General features: G+C 48.2%; 1 long non-coding RNA gene and 1 pseudogene across 1 annotated transcript; both read left to right on the forward strand.

Annotated features, from left to right (window-relative positions):
* Positions 1 to 5,534: 5,534 nt before the first annotated feature.
* Positions 5,535 to 7,773, forward strand: LOC144738391 (uncharacterized; annotated as a pseudogene).
* Positions 7,774 to 7,939: 166 nt separating this feature from the next.
* LOC144738445 (uncharacterized) lies at positions 7,940 to 19,800 on the forward strand. The gene is made up of 2 exons (XR_013589266.1): positions 7,940 to 10,646; positions 14,438 to 19,800. It is a non-coding gene; the product is annotated as an uncharacterized LOC144738445 (long non-coding RNA).
* The last annotated feature ends 3,036 nt before the right edge of the window (positions 19,801 to 22,836 follow it).

A 22,836-nucleotide genomic window follows, 5' to 3' on the forward strand; every position in this document is an offset into this window, starting at 1 on the left:
GTTAAAGCGAGAATCTTTGTGTTATCACGATTAGTAAGAAGACGATTTTTTCACGGACCAGCGGGTGGGTGCAGGGATGGTTTCATGATGATTCAAGAACATATTTATTGAGCACTTTATTTATATTATTATTACATTGTAATATGAAATAATTATACAACTCGCCATAATGCAGAATCAGTGGGAGCCCTGAGCTTGTTTTCCTGTAACTAGATGGTCCCATCTAGGGGTGATGGGAGACGGTGACACCCGAAGTGTGTTGCTTATGTCCAGTCTACTCCATAATCTCGTTTTGGTTGCTGTCACTGCAGAAAACCCTGCTTCACAAAGATAGGATGTTGGAAATGGAAGCAGGCTTTTCAGTGCTTTTGTGACAATCTCAGGATATTCCGCCTTGACTTTAATCCAGAACGTATAGAGATTTGAAGTTGTCTCAAACATACTTTAAAGGCCACCTTCATTTGCGATATCAAGCAGTTGATCCTCTTCTATCACAGACAGTCAATTCACCTGGCTTATTCACAAATGGGTCGCGGGTCTATTCCCAGTTCGGGGGTCTTTTGTGGTTGGGAAGTCACGCTCAAACTCTTTTAAAAGCTGAGATAGGTTTTAATGCACCAGCTGGGAGAACGGCTCTGGCTCAGTCTCTTTCAAAATCTCTGCTAGTGTTTGAAACTTGCCAAAAGTTCCAATGTTCACTCGTTGCCCCCATAATTCCAGTTTGGCTTTGAATGCAGCCACTTTATCTGCCGAATTGGACAGAGTTGTCGATCTCCCCTGACATGACAGATTGAGTACGTTGAGCAGGCTGAATATGTCACAAGTGAGCAAGTTTTGCGACCCATTCTGTGTCTCTGAAATGTGCTGCCAGTGGTGACTGTTTTTCTTAAAGATATCTCTGGAGTGGCTCTCGCAACTCAAAAACTCTGGCCAGTGATCTACCTTTAGAAAGCCATCTCACTTCTGTGTGTTTTAGAGATGGTGTGTGGTGAGCGTGCTGCGCTCCGAACCCGGCGACCCGAGTTTGATTCCCGCTCACGGCCACAACGATTATTTTTACTGGTCCTGGGCTTCCCCTAGGTCGACTCAGCCTCAAACGAGTAACTGATGTGGTGTGTGAACATCGCTACTGGGGAGACAAAGGCGGCAGGGCGTGGTGAATCCAAGTCCCGGGCGAAGCCGGGTAGTCAAGCTAGTCTTCTATATATAAAAGGAACATTTGTGAATGTGTTGTCTGTTTAAAATGTTTAGCGTACTTCCCGACATGCAACAAACTTGAAATTTTCCATGTGGTACTTTGCAAAATGTACACCATGCAAAAATTATAAAAAAATAAACATTTGTATTTTGGGGGGGGTGGGGGGGGAATGACCATGAAGTGTGTGGCGAGAATCGATATCTTCTGAGCGTTTGTGGTATCGATCAAACGGAATAAGCCGATTCTAAATACATTTACAACCTTCGATTCCTTTGCGCTATCTAAAGAATCAAATCTTGACGGGCGAGCCGCAAGTTTATTTTCCACCGCGCGTTGGGTTTTATTTAAATTTATTTAAAAAATATAGAAATTTGTATAAATTTTATGAATAAGATGAAAATCTAAATTTTTTTTCATTTGTATTTGTTATGTTTATAAGTTTTTTTAGAAGTTTTTCAATAAATGTTTCCCCCGGGCAACGCCGGGTGCTTCCTGCTAGTACCTAATAAATGAAACTGAAACTATCAACTGGCGGTTAATTAACATAAATTATTCATAAATATCGCTATTTCATTGCGACAAGTTCAACATTTACGGCTCATCACTACACAGGAGACCGTCTCATTAACATAATTTATTCAGTTACACCGCCGCTCGTTGGGGGAGGGAATTGTTCTAGATTTGAAGCTTTCGTGACTGCAAGGATTCATATTCTTAGGTTTTTTCGGTAAAGTCACGTAGGTAAAACATCAAAATTAATGAAAATTAAACAAAAAATCACGACGTTCCGTTTGCCTCCGAAACGTCGTGATTTTTGTTTTATTTTATTTTCATTAATTTTGATTTACCTACGTGACTTTACCGAAAAAACCTAAGAATATGGAGGGGATTGTGTTCAAGCCCGCCAGTGACGTCATGTCACCGCTTGCTGCCGCGTGACGTCACTTTATAGCGGGAAGCTGCTGCACCGCGCGCGCTATTACAGATCCGAGGTGAGAAGTTAACATCGTGGTTGTTGTGGTGGTTGTTTACCCAGGTAGAGCCTCTCTCCGTCTCTCTCTCGTAGGGATATCAATTGAGTAGCAGCGAGTATGGAATCGATGTCCAGGTTGGAACATTACAACGCGGGGCCTAGCCACGCGGGGCCTTGCCTCCTGCCCTCGCCTGATTGCATTTGCTTTAATTCTCTGCTTAAGTCTAATTCGTCTTCATCTGGCTAACTACTTCATGGGACCTCCTTTGCCAGTAGCAACATATAAGAAGAGGTTTTTCCCCTTCTCTGGCAACAAAATAGGTGTTAAGATATTATTGGTTCTTTCGGTAAAGTCACGGAGAAGGAAAATAAAGTAATACGTGTTGCAGTCGAAATGTGAGAATTTTTTTGTTTTTTTTTCTTCTACGTGACTTTAGGTGTGAAAAACAGCAAGAAATGTATTGAAAATTTTGGAAAATTGTCTTACTGTGTTTTTCACACCTGACTGATTGCTCGTGTTGCAGTCAAAACGTCGTGAGAATTTTGTTTCTTTTATTGTTTTTCTTCTACGTGACTTTAGGTATGAAAAACAGCAAGAAAATTTTGGAATTTTTTTTCAAATTTTCTTGCTGTGTTTTTCACACCCTGATGATTGCTCGTGTTGAAGTCGAAACGTGAATTTTTTTTTTATTGGAACCTCCTTTGCCACTAGCAAAATATGATAATTGGGTTTTTACTCTTTTATCTGGCAACACAACTGACACCTTTTTTTCAAGGAGTCATGTTTGCATTGACCACAATACCTGCGGTCAGAATGCAAACAAAAACATAACTCTGATAATGTATGCACTGTCCTTGAAATTGATTGGGCTACACCCGAGACAGCTTTTCTTAGAGCCTAGTCTCACATGGTGTTGGCCCATATGACGCCAAAAGGTGTACAACTCAAAGACAAGCACCATCAGAGTAGTTGAGCTCGGGTAAGCATTTACACCATTGGAACCTCCTTTGCCAGTAGCAAAATATGATAATAGTTTTTTTTACCCTATTATCTGGCAACAAAACTGATACCTGAGACCATCCTTCTCCCTGCCATACTGGAATCGCACCCGCTCCTCACCCTTCATCCTGCGAATGTTTGACGCACAGCATTGCACCCCTTAGCCATCACGCGGCCACGTGGTGCTTGTTGGTGAACACAACCCCTGGGCCTGGCTCTAGGGGTGATATCAATATAGAATATATGTAAGGATGCCCCCCAATAGACTCCCCCTGGAACTCTACCAGATACGTCCCACTGGTAGTAGGTTTTTACCCTTTTAAACTGGTACACAACTGACACCTTTACCAGTTTAAAAGGGTAAAAACCTACTACTATATTTTTCCACTGGTAAAAGAGATCTCATAGTGTATACGTCCCACTGGGTCGAAGACCCCAGGGCTGGCCCAGGACACGCTGGCGGGACAATGTCACTCGGCTGGCCTGGGAATGCTTGGGAATTCCCCAGGAGGAGCTATAGTCTGTCGCCAGGGAAAGGGAGGCCTGGACTGCCCTTCTCAGCATGCTGCCACCGCGACCCTCACCAGGACAAGCATTTTTAGAAACTAACGAATAAAGCTGTGATTCTTCTTGGCCACAGATATTACTCTGTGGATTCAGAATATGAACTTATTTAAATTACCATCTCTGCTGGCTTATACAATGAAGGCTGGCCTGCCTATGATTCATCCTCGATGCAACCAGACTATATTGTATTAGAAGCTTACAGATCCTTAAGATATCAATATAGAATATTATCGAGAGTCTTTTTGGCAGGCGATTGGACCTGCCAATGACTGGTGCCGGCAGTGTCAAGATTGGCCTCTGTGAAGGAGGTCCGTGAGGTATGCTGCAGGGCAGTTAATAGATATTTTCTCTGCAACAACGATGCGGTCGGAAGAGCGACGCCATCATGAATACGTGGTACGCTGGGTTCCTAAAACCCAGCAAGACAGTGGGGAGCGCAGCTGGTTCATCTGTCAGTCATCCCTTGACACCTGGATCATTCCCATTACCTGCTGACAAGGAATCCACACTTACATGGCCTTAAATTTCACCTATCATGGCATTAGCACTGGGATAAGGTTACTTGCAATTCGTCATGAATGGTGGATTTTTGTTTATATATGTTAATGATGCATGTGAAATGTATGTGTATTTAAGAGTTTATTTTTGTCGGGAGCTGTGGTGCAGTTATTTCACTGCATTAGGAACTCAACAATTAGTTTGATTATCACCGCCAGCAAACATGATTGATAAGTGAAAGCTGAACTGCTTGTGGGCCTCTGCTATGTTGATTGATCTTAAATTAATTACATGGTGAAGGGAGGAAGCGTCAATACTGAGCCGATGAAGGCGGCCAGGCATGGTTCTGGACACACCACCACTTTTTACCATGCCAGTGTGTGACAGTGTCAAGTTTGTATTTGCAGTAAATTATATTCACTATTGGATATGGAGGTTAAATCAAAACAATCGTTTATTTTAGTTTCTCTCTGGAACTTTTTGGAAGAATGGAAACAGGAAATTAACAGCACATATGCTGCTGAAGTTAGATCTGTTCATCCAAGCATTCAAGAAAATCTGAGCCTGACTTCACACCTCTAAAGTCACGATTGAACATTTATTTATGCATTTCTGCATAATACAAATAGTATTATTCCCAACAGCCTTTGCTATGTTAGCTGAATTTTGCTTAACACGTAGGCTTTCGCGATCAATATTCATAATCAACGTTTTTGGGTTTAGATCGCGTTATTTATAAATGTGTCGTAACCCTCCACCACCCGACACGGCCAATCAGTAAAAAAGTGTCACGTTGACAAAAAACAAATTAGTTCACTGCTTTAGCCGACCGGTGTGTTGAAGCGCGAAACCACAACATTTACTCAAATTGTAAATGTTGTGGTTTCGCGCTTCAACACACCGGTGGGCTAAAGCAGTGAACTAATTTGTCTTTTGTCAACGTGACACTTTTTTACTGATTGGCCGTGTCGGGTGGTGGAGGGTTACGACACATTTATAAATAACGCGATCTAAACCCAAAAACGTTGATTATGAATGAATTTTGCTTGTATAAATACTTCTTTTGCAGCCAGGCTGCCGAAATTGTGTGCTTGGTGTTTTGGGTTAACTTTTATTTTGAAGATACTAGTGCTTCCAGGCATATTTATAACATTTTGCCCTCTCATTGTGTGCCTTAACAGCCGGTGTGACGAATTGGGGATAATCCTGAATATATGAATAAATATAGACGTGTAAGTCATGTGTGACTGTGTATATATTCATTCCTCTGTGCCTCGATACTGATGAAGATGGTGTGGACATTTTTTTCTGTCTGCAGCTGATGCTTCTTCTGATGCTTCCTCTGCAGGATTGGTCTGATGGAGCAAAGGCACTCAGCGCGGCTCGGTAGACAAAGACAACAATGGGACCAGTATGCAAACAGCATGGATTCTACTGGAAATTTTACACAGGACCAGAGATCTCCAATTGGAGAGAAACCCTTCAAGTGCACTGTGTGTGGGAAGGCATTTTCAGATTCATCTGCTCTTAAAAAACACCAGAGAACACACACAGGAGAGAAACCCTTCAGGTGTAGTGTGTGTGGGAAGGCATTTTCAAGTTTATCTTATCTTAAAATACACCAGAGAACACACACAGGAGAGAAACCCTTCAATGTAGTGTGTGTGGGAAGGCATTTTCAAGTTCATCTTCTTTTAAAATACACCAGAGAACACACACAGGAGAAAATGCCTTCAAGTGCACTGTGTGTGAGAAGGCATTTTAAAGTTCATGTTATCTTAAAATACACCAGAGAACACACACAGGAGAGAAACCCTTCAATTGTAGTGTGTGTGGGAAGGCATTTTCAAGTTTATCTTATCTTAAAAAACACCAGAGAACACACACAGGAGAGAAACCCTTCAAGTGCACTGTGTGTGGGAAGGCATTTTCAAGTTCATCTTATCTTAAAATACACCAGAGAACACACACTGGAGAGAAACCCTTCAGGTGTAGTGTGTGTGGGAAAGCATTTTCAGATTTATCTGCTCTTAAAAAACACCAGAGAACACACACAGGAGAGAAAGCCTTCAAGTGCACTGTGTGTGGGAAGGCATTTTCAAGTTCATCTTATCTTAAAATACACCAGAGAACACACACAGGAGATAAACCCTTCAAGTGCACTGTGTGTGGGAAGGCATTGTCAAGTTCATTTTATCTTAAAAAACACCGGAGAACACACACAGGAGAGAAACCCTTCAAGTGCACTGTTTGTGGGAAGGCATTTTCAAGTTCATTTTATTTTAAAAAACACCAGAGGACACACACAGGAGAGAAACCCTTCAAGTGCACTGTGTGTGGGAAGGCATTTTCAAGTTCATCTTATCTTCAAATCCACCAGAGAATGCACAAAGGAGAGAACCCCTTCAAGTGCAGTGTGTGTGAAATGGCATTTTCATATTCATCAAATCTTAAAATACACCAGAGAACACACGCAGGAGAGAAACCCTTCAAGTGCACTCTGTGCGGGAAGGCGTTTGCACAGTCACAACAGCTTCATAGACACCAGAGAACACACAGGCATCAGAAGGCCCCCAAGGAGTGTAGTCTGAAATCGACTTGTGAAAGTCAAAGTGCTGCAATGAGCCCATCCCTCCTGAAAAAATAACCAGAAGTAAATTCCAGCTTGGACACTATGAAATGTATCAAGGTGAAATTTGAAGAGGCGACGGTGAAGAGCGAAGAAGTGACAGTGAAGAGCGAAGAAGTGAAGGTCAAATGTGAAGATGAACATTCAACTCCAAAATCGGACCTTCACATCAATGGAGGCAACGTGAAGCAGGAGGAGAATTCTGACTGTGAGGCAGAGTGAGGCAACTCCCAGCAGTTTGTGGAAGTGGAGGTGTGGGTAGACTTCTTAGACAATACAAAGTCAAATGGAGAACCTGTAGATGTGTAAGCTTGAGACAATGAAGCTACAATAGTTTCACATTTGTCACAGGCATTCAATGAAAAAAACGTGAAGTTGAACACTCCATTCCTAGGTTCAACCTGCAGAGTAAGAACAGTCAGTATTTGCGGCCCCGTGGGTTGGGTAGATCTCTAACTAGGATCGAGAGCCAATAAGCTCCCAAGCATTCACTCTGTTATAATAATATTAGCATTTATATGATTAATCGCCTCAACAACTCGGAGTTTTGTATCATACCTCATCACAAACACTCAAAGAGCACGCCTATTGGCGTCCTCTGGATTAACACCATTTGATATTAGGCTCGAAAGAAAGCTGTCTCTGGTGTGGACCAATCAGTTTCAAAGACAATGCATATGTTGCGTCCTATGACTAACCACACGGTGATCCGAGGGGAGAGAAATTCACGTTAAAACAGAGGCACGACCCATACATTGAGACTACTGCAAGTTACAGAAGACTACAAGCGACAGAGAGTACTGCGACGGGCAGACTCCGGGGCATGGCCTCGAGATCAACAATGGGTGTTGTGTCTCGCAGAGAAGAGGGGCGAGGTGATGCTCGGTGCTGAGTTCGGCATGGACTGACAGAGTATCGCTGAGAGTTTTATTCTACATTCATCCTGATGTTTTGAGTTGCTTGCAAAGTCAAGGATTGCGATAAGTTGTATTGTACTAAGCTTTCACAGTTGTTCAAGAGGTTTTTCGAATACAATTTACAAGTTTTGAGAGTGAGTTCCAGCTCCCCCGAGCAGCTGCGATCGGCAGGCTCCGGGGAACCTGCCCCCGTGACTGGCACATCGTCAACGAGCTGCACCAGCAGAAGCCACGAGTCTATGAAATCAACGCAGAGTTGACTTACTGCAAGCAGCAAGCTCTGGGGTGGGACTCTGCAATCAACCAAGAATGTAGAGGCTTGCCGAATAGTAATGGGTCACCCGAGTACGAGCTCGACGCTGACAGAAGAAGTATCGCTCAAAGTTATTCTACACTGAGTGCCAGCTGCCACGAGCAGCTGCAGCCCGAGAGATAGAGTGACGAGCAACGACGAGCAATCAACCGGGAGAAAGGGTGGAAGCCCAAGCATCGACCAAGCCAGCATCGCAGAGAACCAGCTGCACGCGCAACCAGGCATCGCCAGAGAGCACGGAGCCGGAGAAAGAGCGCAGCAGCGCCACCGAGCAAGGGTGTCAGCTGCCAGCGGACGAGCGGCGAGCGCTGTCGAGCACCTTCAAAGACAAGCATCGTGCCGACTCAGCTCATTCAGCAGGGGAAAGAGCCTGACCAGCCTCCCGTGAGGAAGAGGAGAGCACCAGCGAGAGCGCCGTGGGTTCGACCCACACACACCGACCAGCACCAGCTGTGAACCAAGACAAGAGTGAGGAACGGCGACCAGCAGACGAGCTGCGGGCGCTATTTGACGACGGAATCATCTCGCGCCGCCGACGGCGAGCGTCGTGCCGACTCTTTATCCAGCAGTGGGCAGCAGCTCCAGCTGCCGCCGAGCGAGAGAGCGAGGAAGCTGTGTGTATGACCCTCCCCCACACTCACATACTCACCACGTATCACCCAGCGTCTGCTTGACGCAAAGAATTTATCAAGGAGACAAAACCACCAAACACACACATACCGCACATACCGGGACTAATAATAATGTAATGCGGGCGTAAACGGCCTCGCGGATATGACGTAACGGGGGGAGGGGTTAGTTCACGTGGGGGAGAAGGGAAAGCTCTTAAGGGCGGGAACCGGAAGAGACGGGGGGAGAGTGTAAGAATAAAGACGGGAGGAGGCCACGCAGGGCAGAGGGTGGAGAGTGGCGCAATCGCCACAGGACGGGACTCGGCACCGTTGGCCAGCGGTGTCCGGGCACGGGGGAACCAGAGAGCAGCGGTGGAGCTGCAGAGAGAGCAGCTGAGAGACTGCATAAAGGCGGAGAGGCTGAGAGGAGAGCCAGCAGCGGAGCTGCATCGGGAGCGAGGAGAAAAGGCTACGTGAGCGACGGCAGCTGCCAAGCTGCCAAGCGGGAGACCGAGAAGGCTCTGAGCGAGGGCCGTGTGGGGCAAAGTTGTAAGAACCCAAATAAAGGACAACGGAGACAGACACAGTGAAAGAGTCCTTTATTACGCTGGTGTCAGAAGTGAAACGGCATGTCAAAACAGCTCAGAAGAAAGAATATTCCTGCACCATCGTCTGCTACATCATCCGACGACGACGACCTTCCTCAGGCGGTGGACCTCCCTGCGATTGAGGAGGAGATCCGACCGGGAACGAGTTAGGGTCCGGGAGTTCAAGATGTCGCCACGTCGGTGGACCCGTCCGCGCCGGAGGACACTGACTTACGATGGAGGCAGATGGCGGAGCAGCTGGAGACCTTGAAAACCGTACTGGCGCAACTGTGCGACCTCGTCGCGACGGCGTCGGGGAGGCCCGTGATCAGCAGGCCGCGGTCTTGCCTGCGCTGCCAGCGCCATCTGTCACACGGCACGAAGACGCCATCTTGGGCGTGGCAGGGGAAGAACAGCGGGAAGCCGCCATCTTGCACCCTCCGCGGCAGGGGGCCGCCATCTTGGGCACGTTGCGGTGCGACGCCATCTTGAATATGCCACGCGACGAGTCACCTGCGGAAGACGGCGCAGCAAGGAGTCGCAGCCGTCACTTGACAACTGTAAAATAATTTTCCATCGGTGGCGACTGGAGTGCTTTCGCCTGCAGATTTTTGGCGGCGGTGCGCTCCGCCAGGTGGACTGACGCAGAGGCCCTGGAAGTTCTGCCAACTCTTCTCGACGACGAGTCGGTGCGATTCTTCCGTTCTATAAAGGCCGAGAAAAAGAAGACATTGAGAGGAGTTTTCCACGAGATGGCGGATGCGTACGAGCCGCCGGATGATGCTCACCGCCGGTTCGTTCAACGCCAGCGGGCACCCGAAGAATCGCCGGTGGAATACAGGGGTGCTGTCTTGGAGTTAGCCATGGCCGCATACCCGGAGACGGAGCCTGACCTACTGGAACCCCTCATTTTGGGCAAGATGCTCGAGCTGTCCAGGGATTTGGGGATCCCTATGCCGGTGTGTGGCCATGAAAAGCTGACATCCCGGGCGGCCGCAAAGTGTCTTGATGCCCAATTTAATCTACGACGCTGGAAGCAAGTCACGGCGTGGACGGGGGGGCCCATCGTCGAGGGAGGTGCCGTGGGGTGGGATCCCAAGAAGGCGGTGTACGTTCCTGACGGAGGGTGCCTGCAGGAGCTGACAGCCGCCTCTGCGCAGTGGTCGGCCCGCAGTGGACTGGGGCCGCGATCTGCACCGCCGACGCGAGCCTGCGGTGCGGCGCAACGACATAGAGTGCTTCCGCTGCGGTCGTAAGGGCCATTACGCCAGGGACTGCTGGGCCCGTATCCCAGGACCGCCCCAGCAGGAGGCCTCGACAGCTGACGTGCCGCGGAAGGACCCTCCTGGGAAGGCAAGTCGGTGCGCACCAGACACCCGGCAAGGCTTGACACCTCATTCATCACCATTGCCGCGCGATCCGGGTGTTGTTAATAACGGGAGGCCATTGACTGGGCCATGTCGCTCAGTAACGCAGTGGCGTAAATTGGCACGGCGGGTTGTCGCGGCCGCTACTGGTTCGTCCACTGTACCGGGTTCTATACAGGGGGTTGACGTGCGCATTTTAGTGGACTCCGGTGCGTCCGCGACCATTATATCGGATGTCATTTTTCATCTGTTGGGCATCCCACCAGAGGCCGTGCGTCCGGTTTACGATTCCTGCGTTGCGGCGAACGGGGGTAGCATGGGCATTGTGGGCCAGGTGGACGCCAATATATCTATCGGGGGAGTGTCGGCCTCGGGAATTGTGTTGATCTCGAGGTCCCTTGCGGTTCAATGTTTGTTGGGAACTGATTTTCTGGCCAAAATGCCCATTCTAATTAGAGTTAATCAAAACTATCGAATTACCGGGCGGTCGAAAAATTACATTTCTGCCGTCGCCCTGGGGGCGACCTGCCCCGGTCTGCCAGGTGCAGGCGTTGTCCGAGGTATCTGTTGACATTCCACCTGGCTCGCAGATGCTTATCTTCTTGCGATATCGGAAACCTGTACCTGGTCGGGAGGGAGCAACTGGGGTTTTGTTATCGCCGTCCGCTATCATAACGGGCGGATCGGCGCTCGTCGGGGCGCAGACTATTATCCGGCCGGACCAGCAGCCATTTTTGCAGGTGCTTAATGGGAGTACGGAAAATGTGTGTGTGCCGGCTGGAACGGTTGTGGCACATGCCACTACGGCGTTTACGGCCCAGGATTATCTGGGCCGCCGGGAGATAGTTGCCGGTGTTTCGGGCCCTGCGGCCCCAGATAATCGCTGGATCGCCGAATTGTGCGGGGAAAATTCTTCCCTTTCCGGGGAACAGCGTTCCGCGCTTCGCGCGCTATTGTTGAGTTATTCCGATGTGTTTAGCTCCGACGATCTGGACTTGGGACGCACCTCCCTGCTTTCCCATCATATTGACACAGGGGACACTGCTCCTATTCGGTTGAACTCGCATCGGATGAGTCCGGCGGAACGAGATCATGTTTGAGGGGCAGTGGATGACATGTTGGCTACGGACATAATATCTCCATCTAACAGCCCATGGGGCGCGCCTGTTGTCTTGGTTAAAAAGAAAGACGGGAAATTGCGATTTTGCGTGGATTTTCGGAAATTAAATAAATTGTCCGTGGCAGATGCGTACCCCCTGCCGCGTATGGACGATTTCCTAGATGCCTGGTCGGCGGCCAAGTTCTTTTCGACGCTGGATCTCTCTTCGGGATTCTGGCAGCTTCCCCTCGATGAGTCCTCGCGGGAAAAGACTGCTTTCTGTACCCCGCAGGGGTTATTTCAATTTAATTGTCTTCCGATGGGGTTGAATGCTGCCCCCGCCACATTTCAGAGGTTGATGGAACTGGTATTAACGGGGTTGCAGTGGGAGACATGTCTGATATATTTAGACGATATTATCGTCTTCAGCCACACATTTGACGAACATTTACTGAGGTTGGAGGCGGTGTTCGCCAGGATGCGCTCCGCCAATCTGAAATTTAAACCTAAGAAATGTCACCTACTGCAACGGTCCGTGCGCTATTTGGGACATATAGTTAGTGCGGACGGGGTTGCCACGGATCCGGACAAGACGGCGTGCGTCCGTGACTGGCCAACCCCGGCCACGGTGGGGGATGTGCGTTGTTTTTTGGGGTTTGCCTCATATTACCGTAGGTTTGTTCCCAACTTTGCAACGATCGCGAGGCCTCTGCACCTCCTTACGGGTAAAGGACGGAAATTTGATTGGGGACCACCGGAGGAGGCGGCGTTTAAATGCCTGCGCGATCGGTTGGCTACGGCGCCGACGTTGGACTATCCAGATTTTGATCACCCCTTCATTCTGGATACGGATGCGAGTGACACGGGCATTGGGGCCGTGTTGTCACAGTCCAAAGGCGGTGTGGAGCACGTGGTGGCGTACGGTAGCCAGGTTTTGTCCCCCGCCGAAACCCGCTACTGCGTCACTCGCCGGGAACTTTTGGCTATTGTCTATTTTCTCCGCCAATTTCGACCGTATCTCTACGGCCGTTCATTTATTGTGCGCACGGATCATGCGGCTTTGCAGTATGCCCTGAAGGTGGACCAACCATCCGCCCAGTTGGCGCGATGGTTGACACGCTGCAGGAGTTTTCCTTCCAAATTCAACATCGGAAGGGGGTGCGTCACGCGAATGCGGACGCGCTCTCTAGGTTGCTGCAGCGATCCCCTTGCGCGTTCGCGTCGGGGACGCATAGGTGTACGCCGATCCATCAGCCCCCTCGGCCTGTTGCGTTGCGGGTCGAGGTGCCTGAGGCTCCAGAGTGGCCGGGACCGGCCGATGGGATTTTGAACCTTCCAAGGGCTATATGGATTCGTGAACAAATGCTGGACGACTCATTGGGGACCTTGCGGAGTCGGGCTGCGAAGGAGAGTGGGGGACCGGGTTCTGGGGGAACGCCGGGAACTGCTCTCCGCGACGGACTGCTGATGTGGAGGGAAGGGTTACAGGAACGCTGGCGTCTTGTTGTACCGGCATCCTTGCGGTACGAATTGATTAGGACTCTGCATTGCGACACGCTATTACATCTGGGGGTGCAGAAGACCCTATTGACGTTGCAGCGAGATTACTTTTGGCACGGCATGACGACGGATGTCGTCGGGCACGTTCGCGCGTGTCCCGAATGTGCCCGGCGGAAGCCGCCTAAACACCCATATGTACCGCCAATACAGTCTATTCAAGTGTCTCGAGTTAATGAGCTGGTGGCGTTAGATAGTTTGGGACCCTTCCCGCCATCCGCTAAGGGGAATAAATACTTGCTAGTTGGGGTGGAGTACCTCTCCCGCTGGCCGATGGCCTGGCCCTTGCCCGACCAGTCGGCGGCGTCTATTACGGACGCCTTTCTATTCGGGTACGTTATGGACAAGGGGGCGCCGGAGAGGCTCCTCACGGATCAGGGCTGACATTTTTCTTCAAAGTTGTTGGGGGAGGTGTGCGCGGCTCTGGGAACTAAAAAGATCCGGACATATCCCTACCACCCGCAGACGGATAGCATGGTTGAACGGCTGAATCGGACTCTGTCCGCCATGCTGTGTCACACGGTGAATGAAAAACAAGCGGATTGGGATTTGCATATCCCTGGGGTACTCTCGGCATACCGGATTACGCCGCATGCGTCTACGGGATATTCGCCGTTTTTTCTTATGTACGGTCGCGAAAACGTGCTGCCGATGGATGTGCAGTTGGGGACAGGAGTGAGGGGACCTACTAAACCTCTTCCTGATTACATTCAGGACACCGTTCACCGCGTCACTGAGGCGCGGGAAGGGGCCCGCATGGCAACGGCCAAAGCCCAGGCCCGGAACGAACGGTGCGCTCGACGCTCAAAGGGGAAGTGCCCCTGGAACGTGGGGGATATGGCCTGGCTGCATTGCCCGCAGGTGCGGCCAGGGACCTCCCCTAAATTACATAAACCATGGCAGGGGCCTGTTCGGCTTATCGAGGTTCCCAACCCCGCAGTCTGCACGCGTTCGGTTCGGATCTCGGCGCTGGTACGTCCATACGTCTCGCTTGAAACCATACGTGGCCCCTCGAACGGATGCGTCATCTCCTGATGTTGCCTTGCCGGTGTCTGTTGCTGCCGACGCACCCTTGCCGGTGCTTGTTGACCCTGCAAGAGCGCCTGTCGTGCCTTTTACAGACAAACCGGCCGTGACACCGCAGGAGACAGGGGACTCTGCTCGGGGTGGGCCTACCACGGCTGCGGGGACACCGAGTCCCGCCGCCCTTCCGACGCCGCCACAGACACGATTGCGGGACACCCTGGACTCTGGTCCTTCGGGGAAACGGGACCGTGGTGTTGGCGGGCCTCCAATAGCGACAGGCAGTTTTGAACCTGTCGCTCCTAAAACCCCGTCGCGTTCTCGGTCTGCAGGGGGGCCGCCGCCCGTCCGGGACGGGCCGGCGACCCGCACGCGGTCGAAGTCCCTTACTTTTCATTGATTAATGCTGTTGTTGTATCCTAACCCTTCTTCCAAACTTGATATTTTTATATATTATCTTTTTACTTGATATATAATGAATGAAAACACCCCAAAGCGCAGCAAACTGCAAAACACCAGGTGTTGTTAAGTAATGAACTGGAGGAGGGCTGGGATGACAGAATTTGCAACCTTGCTTCAAGGAAGGAGGGGGCCTGATGAACGGGCATATGTCACCCGTGCAGGCGGCAGAGACAGTGGGAGAGTCAGCCAGACATAATTAAGGCAAAAAGCCAACCATCCTGCATGGTTTTAAGGAATTAAATTATTAAATCCAGGGTGAGTGGTCAAATGAAGTGGGTCAGCAACGCTGTGTGCACAGGGGAGGGAGCTGATTAACAACCCTGCCCGGCTGAACGTGAGGGGGCCTTTGACCTGAAATTAAGAATAACACTCCCAGAGCAGAAGGCTGGATGGCCACAGTGAGACGAGAATAAGGGGTTGTGCCTCTCTCAAGGCTGCAGGCTCAGCTGAATAACAAGGCTGCGGAGGTTACCAGGAGTTCGCGTTCGCCTAGTTAAGTCAAAAAGCTCAATAATTCTGTATTGCTATTAAAGTAACGTTAAAGTCGGAATTTAACAACAGGAGAGGCTAAAGTTATTGATATTCACACCCACTCCAATTAAACCAGGCCACAAGTTACGCCTACTGAACCATCACCATCATTAAGTCAATATGAAATGTTATTTCCATACCTTAATATACAACTCGACCCAAAGCATATGACAATCAGAACCTTCCTAAGTCAAAATTGAATCGCACCCAGACAGGAGCGAATAGTCGATATAAGGTTGAAGAGGGAAGGAAATTAAGAGCACGGCGAACTGCAAACGTAAGCAAAAAAGCCGGGAACAACACACCAAGCCCAGCAACAGCGAGTCGGGCTTCGACAGGCCATAAAAGTAGGAATGATAACTCCCGGGGTCAGGGGACATCAGAAAAAGCAAGCAGACAAAAACCAGAACTGACTCCAAGGTTCAACCGCCCTCACCTACAAGGAGTGACGGAAATTAATGAGGCCTTGAGTTAACGGCGTCAGCTGGACAGCAACAACAACGGCGAGCAGAGACAGAGTGAGGCAAAAACCTGCGAGGCTATGAAATGCAACTTCATGTCAGTGAAGCCTGACCAACAAGTTAAGTTAAAGACATCACAATACATAATATCGTACATAACATCAATGTTAACGCTATTCACCGTCAACTATATTCCGCTTATATAACCATGCAGACACCAAGGAATACGAATTCCTAGGATCAAGAAACTTACCCCTTAACCTAAGATATCGGAAATAAATTAATAATAATAAGCCTATGCATGAAAGACAAAAGTAAAACTTATGAAAAGCCAGGATAGCGGGATAAATCACCACCAGGTCGAAATAAAATACATAATAAAAGAGCGATGTTAAACCCAGGGTCGGAGGGAAAGGGAGATCCCGGCCGTCTTTGTATCCCCGCAGCGCGGGATGGGAGTGTGTATGTGCTCGGGGAGGCACCTCCACTTGGGTCAAGCACCACGATGGGAAACGACACACCTGAGGTTACATACAGAATCATAACTGGGAAATGGTAAGGGACAAATGTTAATTTAAAACTTTTTAACCATGTCTGTGTGCGTCTGTGAGGGTCGGAGGGAGTGTGCCCCTCCCTCCAGGTCGTGCAACACGGACAGAGACGCCTGTGAGACGATTTGTAACGTCTGTGTTTTGGTTCATGAAGAAGGCCAGACAAGAGATAATATTGCACCCAGACAGAGAGACGACTTCGAGGCAATTTGTAACATCTGATTGTTTGCTCATGGATTTTATGGAGGGAGTATGACAACGGAAAATACCGTGGGTGATGCACACAAGGACACACGGACGTACGGACACACACATGAACACACCTACACATGGACAGATCCTGACACAGTAAATCAAAAGAAAACCCCGCCTTGTGGGCAGGACCCAAAGGGATTTTTCGGCATAAAAGAAAGGACTCTGAGCATTGGAAACCAGTTCGACCAGGAGAGTCAACTCATCACGAGTGCGACCAACGGGTCGACTCAGGAGCGAGCTCGACCGGAAGGGTCGGCTCGACTCATCAGCCGAGTTCGACCAGAAGGGTCAACTCACCAGCCGAGTTCGACCAGAAGGGTCAACTCACCAGCCGAGCTCGACCAGCGGGTCGGCTCGACTCATCTTCAGCTCGACCGAGCGGGTCGACTCAAGGGCGAGCTGCGACTAACGGGTCGGCTCGACTCTTCAGCTTCTGGGACTCAGCCGAGTTCAGACGGCTCTCGGGGCTCGACTCAAGCGGCTCCCCGTCTCCTCTGCAGGCGGGCAAGACCCGCTTGACAGCTCAACTCGGCCGCGACAGCCCAACCTCTGCCGAGTCGAAGGTCGCTCTGCAGCTGAAGGTCGCGGTTTGGCGACGAGGTGACGACCCAGCACTGCGCGCTGCGAGCGAGCTGTGGGCGCCACCTACCGACCGGGTTCCGAATTACGACAGCGTATTGACGGACATCCGAACCAAGTTCACCGCGACAGGGAAGCGACTAATACGTATGACGCGCACCGCCCCCTCACCACACGACCACCAGGCGTCTAATTGACATAAAGAACCGACTCCGAACATTGACTATTCAAGACCACTCTTACCACTCAAACACACTCGAACCCATAAGCCATCCGTGGCTGTGAAGAAACACTCGAGACCGAGTGATGGCCATCCGTCGTTTATAAGAGTATTCGTAATTTTTATCTTTAATATTTAGTGGGCTGTACTCTTAATCGCATAAATTCCCAACAGATCCATCAATACGAATTGATTCTTGGCACCTCCTTCCGCCGAGCAACGCTCACGTGGGGAGTGGTGGCCCACCAGATCCTTAACAGGTGATCTGGTCCCCAATTAGTAAATTTGATATAAGATAACGATCTTCGGAAAAGGAGCATCGTCGCCGGCCCTTACTCCGAGCCATTCTGTTGTCAGATAACCTGCCGATGTATCTGTTGAGATTGGTGCCTTTAAGAATAATAACTGTTTTTGATTGTGTTTTTATCGCCGTATAATCTTTCAAGTATCTTTCATTCATTAACGTTAAGGTTTTCTTAGCATAGTATTTGCATGTTTTAACGACTCTCTCTCTCACTAACAACCATCGCGTTATGCGGGATCCATGTGCCTTTGTCAAAGTGAAATCAGACAATCGTTGATGATACTGTATTGATGCCGTATTGACGTTCCGGGATTGAGAGTTCGCATACTATATCATAGTTGAGGTTGAATTAGTAATAAATTGATTAATACAGAAGTGGTTGTGTGATTCTTTCCTGAACTATGCATAAGATCTGCTTCTGCGTTGAGATCTGAACTTGGTGACCTTAATAAACACACTAACACATACTCAATAAATGTTAAAGCGATAACGGGGTGAACCGGGGACCTAAAGATAAGCGAGAATGAGACGAACCTAGACAACGATGCCGAGTTAATCTAAGTTAATCCTGCATACTTACACCACACCTGCATAACTGCATACGATTAATTGCCTTATTCCGATCGATAACCCACCCTCGTCACCGAGGCGGGGTCTGGTTATCATAACGACTTGCATTATCATAATTACTCCCACTCGCATAATTACTACGATTACCTCTCGAATTGGCATAATTAAATGTGCATAATTACCTCAATTAACATATTTCCGGATAATTACACATTTGGCCAAATTTCAATTATTATTATTATTTTCACTGAATATTCATAACCCACATATACAACATAATAATTTCACCCACGCACACATACAACACATCAAAATTTTCATACCCAACATATACAACACTGTTCTTGTTGTTATTGTTATATTTATTGTATGCTTCGTTGTCCTTGCATGTCTGATGGTTGGTGGTCGCCCGCAATACTTGTGGTTGTTTAGCCGAGGACGGCTGAAATTTTCTCCACGGGGGAGGGTGGTGTAATGCGGGCGTAAACGGCCTCGCGGATATGACGTAACGGGGGGAGGGGTTAGGTCACGTGGGGGAGAAGGGAAAGCTCTTCAGGGCAGGAACCGGAAGAGACGGGGGGAGAGTGTAAGAATAAAGACGGGAGGAGGCCACGCAGGGCAGAGGGTGGAGAGTGGCGCGATCGCCACAGGACGGGAGGAGGCACCGTTGGCCAGCGGTGTCCGGGGATGGGGGAACCAGAGAGCAGCGGTGGAGCTGCAGAGAGAACAGCTGAGAGACTGCATAAAGGCGGAGAGGCTGAGAGGAGAGCCAGCAGCGGAGCTGCATCGGGAGCGAGGAGAAAAGGCTACGTGAGCGACGGCAGCTGCCAAGCGGGAGACGGAGAAGGCTCTGAGCGAGGGCCGTGTGGGGCAAAGTTGTAAGAACCCAAATAAAGGACAACGGAGACAGACACAGTGAAAGTCCTTTATTACAATAAGAAGAATGATGAGAGTGCGTCAACTATTAGCTGATAATGAAGAACATTGCTGCCCATTGAGTCACATGGATACGGTCGTTGAGAGGTATTTTAGTCGTTCTTTTTGTTAATTTTAACTGTACCGATGAATTCATTGACGAAACTAAACATTTAGAAGCCTACATTACGAATCCACACACTCACAGGAAGACTATTGTGTTGAAATATTTATTTTGATCACAGAATCTTGCCCGCGAATTTATTTACGCCTTAGCCAATTGAAAAGCATTTGCTGAAGCAGGCACACTGCCGCACACCATTGTTCCGAGACATTTAGTTAATTACATAATCTACCAATGAATTCATTGAGGTCTACTTTTGCCTTCGGGACATGTTTCTTTATTGCCGTTCGTATGAATATCGTCACATTTATTTTAAGGACTTTTTCCTATCGCCGTATATGCTCGCGTTACTCTGAGAAATGAACCGATTCCTCTGTTAACCAGTTTAACAACATAATCATTGAGGGTTAAATGTACGGATCAATGAGGAGCACATCTCCAGGAGTACTGTGTTGACAATTCCAAGTGTAATAAAGGACTCTTTCTCAATGTCGATCTCCGTTGTCCTTTTTTTGGGTTCGTAGAATCTCGTTCACACGGCGTCCTCGCTCAGGCCTGCGTCTCTCCCGACGATCACTCCACAGCCACTCTGCTGCTCGTTCTGCAGCCTCTCTGCTGCTCCGCCCTGCAGCCACACCGCTGCTCCGTCTGCAGCTTCACTGCTGCTCCGCTGTGCAGCTTCACTGCTGCTCCGCTCTGCAGCTAGCCTTCCACCGCTCGCTAGCCCTCTGCGTCCTGACACCGATGGCTGACGGTGCCGACGTCTCCCACCGCGTGGCGACCGCGCCACTCTCCCCGTACTGCCCAGCGTGGCCTCCTCCTGTTTCACTCCGTCTCAACTCCCCGTTCCCCTTCCAGTTCTCTCCCTAAATCCTCTCCCCCACGTGACCCTAACTCCTCCCTCTCCTCACGTGACCCAGACTCCGCCCCCCCTCAATCCTTGCTCGCATTACACAAGCATAAGAGTTCGCATATTAGAGTGTTATGTTTTTGTTTATGAATTAAAGTTGCTGAACAAAGAAGGGTCTAAGTGCAGGAATTATTCTTGGGTTCTTTTCGGTTAAGTCACGTCTAAAAATAAAATAATAAATTAAAATAACATATTACGACGTTTCGATTGCAACACAAGCAATCATCATCAGGTATAAAAGAAATAGCAACAAAAAATCTAACTAGAAAACTATAGACAGACATACAAGCAGACAGACATCACAACGGCACACAGAGAGAGGACACACATCGGCACAAAGAGAGGGGTTGTCTCTATGACGGTCCCTTAAATATAGAGAGGGGGGGCGAGAACGGAGAGAGGGAGGGGGCAGAGAGAATTAGCATATCAATGAGTACGCCAACGTACTGCTGCTGCTGCAAGTAAGATGACAATGTGGAACGCGCACGCAAAATTGAAAACTAGGAGACAGGCACACGAAAATTAAATAACCCAGCAAAATATCGAAATGTGATGTAATACAACACAGAGAGTCGGTTAACACACAATTAACGCATAGCCTGGTTGATTACGTGTTTCAAAATTTGCTAAGTTAGAATTTTAAGTGTGAAAATTCCAAAGAGAGGACACAGGCAGAGAGAACAAATAGCCAGAAAGAAAAAGGATAAGCTTAAAACTTCCCCGTAGAAGTGGTTCAATCTTAATTTAGGAGCTTTCGTGACTGCAGGAATTATTCTTTGGTTCTTTTCGGTTAAGTCACGTCTAAAAATAAAATAATAAATTAAAATAACATATTACGACGTTTCGATTGCAACACAAGCAATCATCATCAGGTATAAAAGAAATAGCAACAAAAAATCTAACTAGAAAACTATAGACAGACATACAAGCAGACAGACATCACAACGGCACACAGAGAGAGGACACACATCGGCACAAAGAGAGGGGTTGTCTCTATGACGGTCCCTTAAATATAGAGAGGGGGGGCGAGAACGGAGAGAGGGAGGGGGCAGAGAGAATTAGCATATCAATGAGTGTACGCCAACGTACTGCTGCTGCTGCAAGTAAGATGACAATGTGGAACGCGCACGCAAAATTGAAAACTAGGAGACAGGCACACGAAAATTAAATAACCCAGCAAAATATCGAAATGTGATGTAATACAACACAGAGAGTCGGTTAACACACAATTAACGCATAGCCTGGTTGATTACGTGTTTCAAAATTTGCTAAGTTAGAATTTTAAGTGTGAAAATTCCAAAGAGAGAACACAGGCAGAGAGAACAAATAGCCAGAAAGAAAAAGGATAAGCTTAAAACTTCCCCGTAGAAGTGGTTCAATCTTAATTTAGGAGCTTTCGTGACTGCAGGAATTATTCTTTGGTTCTTTTCGGTTAAGTCACGTCTAAAAATAAAATAATAAATTAAAATAACATATTACGACGTTTCGATTGCAACACAAGCAATCATCATCAGGTATAAAAGAAATAGCAACAAAAAATCTAACTAGAAAACTATAGACAGACATACAAGCAGACAGACATCACAACGGCACACAGAGAGAGGACACACATCGGCACAAAGAGAGGGGTTGTCTCTATGACGGTCCCTTAAATATAGAGAGGGGGGGCGAGAACGGAGAGAGGGAGGGGGCAGAGAGAATTAGCATATCAATGAGTGTACGCCAACGTACTGCTGCTGCTGCAAGTAAGATGACAATGTGGAACGCGCACGCAAAATTGAAAACTAGGAGACAGGCACACGAAAATTAAATAACCCAGCAAAATATCGAAATGTGATGTAATACAACACAGAGAGTCGGTTAACACACAATTAACGCATAGCCTGGTTGATTACGTGTTTCAAAATTTGCTAAGTTAGAATTTTAAGTGTGAAAATTCCAAAGAGAGGACACAGGCAGAGAGAACAAATAGCCAGAAAGAAAAAGGATAAGCTTAAAACTTCCCCGTAGAAGTGGTTCAATCTTAATTTAGGAGCTTTCGTGACTGCAGGAATTATTCTTTGGTTCTTTTCGGTTAAGTCACGTCTAAAAATAAAATAATAAATTAAAATAACATTACGACGTTTCGATTGCAACACAAGCAATCATCATCAGGTATAAAAGAAATAGCAACAAAAAATCTAACTAGAAAACTATAGACAGACATACAAGCAGACAGACATCACAACGGCACACAGAGAGAGGACACACATCGGCACAAAGAGAGGGGTTGTCTCTATGACGGTCCCTTAAATATAGAGAGGGGGGGCGAGAACGGAGAGAGGGAGGGGGCAGAGAGAATTAGCATATCAATGAGTGTACGCCAACGTACTGCTGCTGCTGCAAGTAAGATGACAATGTGGAACGCGCACGCAAAATTGAAAACTAGGAGACAGGCACACGAAAATTAAATAACCCAGCAAAATATCGAAATGTGATGTAATACAACACAGAGAGTCGGTTAACACACAATTAACGCATAGCCTGGTTGATTACGTGTTTCAAAATTTGCTAAGTTAGAATTTTAAGTGTGAAAATTCCAAAGAGAGGACACAGGCAGAGAGAACAAATAGCCA

This window comes from Lampetra planeri, chromosome 82 (genome assembly GCF_965212315.1).
Source record: "Lampetra planeri chromosome 82, kcLamPlan1.2.h2, whole genome shotgun sequence".
NCBI classification, from domain to species: Eukaryota; Metazoa; Chordata; class Hyperoartia; order Petromyzontiformes; family Petromyzontidae; genus Lampetra; species Lampetra planeri.